This window comes from Pteropus vampyrus, unplaced genomic scaffold, assembly GCF_000151845.1.
Source record: "Pteropus vampyrus isolate Shadow unplaced genomic scaffold, Pvam_2.0 Scaffold191, whole genome shotgun sequence".
In the NCBI taxonomy this organism is placed as follows: Eukaryota; Metazoa; Chordata; class Mammalia; order Chiroptera; family Pteropodidae; genus Pteropus; species Pteropus vampyrus.
Window position 1 is genome coordinate 1915944 of NW_011888972.1, and position 2633 is coordinate 1918576.

Genomic DNA, 2633 nt, shown 5'->3' on the forward strand with positions numbered 1-2633 from the left:
GGGAACGATGAAATCTCTTATTCCAAACTCCTCAGCAGAGAGTCTCTGTTCAGCTGATTCTGGATTTCCTGCTTCAAGATAAGGGTGCACTAGGTTGACCTTCGCCCCCTATGCATTCTCATTGAGGTGACTATCACCCAGCAAGTGATAGGTAAGCTATTGGGACTAGCCCATGGGAGGAGAATGGAGACAGGTGTCGTCTATCTCAACAGTATCCCATTCGAGCAGAGACGTGGGTGCCTTATCGGCCAGTCCAGAGATCATTCAGGGAAACACCCTTGTTCAAACAGTGGCTGCTGATACCTGGAAGCCCAGTGGAGAGCAATAAAGGTTAATTACCCACAAAGACCAGGGTCTATGCCTTCCAGATCCTCCCTAGGGAGAAGAAAGGCCTCACAATTGGGCTGGCTGACCGTCCGGAGCCTCCAACCCAGTTGGTGGTCTCTCTGAGACCTGAAATCTGTGCCAGAGTTAATCCAACAGACACAGAATCACCCAGAAGTTTCACCCGCAGGCAGGAGACCCGGAGCCAAATCTCTCCTCCACTATTTAGAAGCTGCGCGATCTCAGGCATATCACTTAACCTCTCTGAGCCCCGTTCGCCAAGTCTGTAAAATTGACGTAACTAGTATCCACCTCACAGTGTGGCGGCTTGAAGAGGTGAACGTGAAAGGGCTCCACAAAGCCTAAGCCACTGCACGATGGGAAACGCTTTTATCTCCAGCAGTTCAACGTCTTCCATGACTTTCCCCTTGCTGTTGTTCCGACCCATCCCCTCTTCTTCCAGGTGGGACAAGGTGTCCTCCAAACACTGCGACTGCTTTCCTGAATCTTGTAGAGCCCCACTCTCTTTTTTACTTACAAGCAGAGACTTCAGGGAACACAGTCTCTGACTTCAGACCTCGGAGGTGTTGTCATGAGCAGAGGTTCTAGACGGGATCTGAGTAGTTCCTCGGGTGGGAGTATAAGGATCTATGCTCAAAATCCGCTCCTTCCTTTCTCCAGCCCTTGTTCCAGAGAACACAACTAACCCCAGGAAGCCACCTCAGAAGTCGGTATTTTTCACATGCACCCCCAGATGATTCCAGAGTAGAATGCCTCGATCCGGGCTTCGGGAGGCAGTCACCCTAAATGATCAATATGGCCAGAGACAGTAGCCCTCCTGGGTTTGTTACAATTTAACACAAGGCAATACCTTATCCCAGATGGTGGCAGCGACGCACTGTGAGTGACAGGTAGGAGTGACAGTCGGAGTTCAGCCTCTTCACATGTCTTAGATGGTACTTCATGTGTGTCACCCCAAGGGCCCATAAGGTGCAAATCTGTTTTGATCTGCTCACAAGTGAGCTTCATTCATCCCCAGGCTCTGCTACAATCCAGCCCGGGAGTGTGGAGGGAACTGTGAGCACCGTGCAAAGCACAGAGACAATGGAGCAGCGAGGATCCCGTGTTCACTAGCCTGGGATTGGTGGAGGAAGACAACGGGGAGCTCCTCTCTGAAAGGACATAAGTTGGAAAGAAGAGAAGTAACCGAGGGAGATGGTGAGAGGGGTTCTGAGCCCAGGAAGCACATTCAGCGGTCTTTGGGAGGAGGGGACCAATGAGAGCATGGCGCAGAGGACTGTGCAGGGCTGGGGAGTGATAGGATTTCCCAGCAGCTCGAGAGGAAAGTCGTCCATTTCCTTGGCTCCATAACTGTCTCAGTGAAAGCAGAAACTAGTGCCCTTCATGGCACCAGTGTCACCGGACGCACACCAGAAGAGAAGGCAAGAAGCCCAGGTCTGAAGGCCAACCCTACTGTAGATGCCCCCGGCACGGGAAGAGGGAAGATATCTATGAGCGGGTATCTATTAGCTCTGTCTTTGCAACACTGCCAGGACCTCCAGAAACACAGACGCTTAGAGCCAGGTAGCACTTGGCGGGGATGCTGCACAGAAGACCTTGGCACCAAATCTGGGTGGAACCAGAAGACTGTAAAGTCTCTCATCCCTAAGTGTCTACGTTTCTGTATCTCTCCACTTAATCCAATCAAGTTTGAGTAGGAGATTTTCCAGGTGGGAGATAGTAGTAATAAATCTAGCATTGATTGAATACATGATTATATGCCCCAAACCGTTCTAAGCCCCTTAACGCATTGACGCATTTATTCCTTATTTCTATAGAAGGTTGGGATTTTTATGACCCCACGTTTTATAGATGGGGAAACTGAGGCACAGAGAGGTTAAGTCACTTGCCTATGACACCTGTTTTAGGTTATACTAGAATAATAAACATCACCTGATCTCAGTGAGTTAACTCTCACTCATCTGACATGTCCCCCGTGGGTCAGCATGACGGTTCTAGAACCCAGCCTCGAGGAGCAGCCACCATTATATAACAATGACACGAGCATCTCACCATCGGCTCCTACTATCACCAAAACTGCGGACGAGAAAGGTGGAGAGTTGAGGATCTGCAATTAAATACTTAGGTCCAGATGTGATCCCGTCATTTCTGCCCTCACTTCTTTGGCCAGAAGTAGTCACATGGCCACATGTAACTTCAAAAGAGTGGGGACATATAATCCTCTGTGTACCTTGAAGTGCGGAGAGCCTGATATTGATGAACGTTGGCAGTACCTATCACAGTCCACA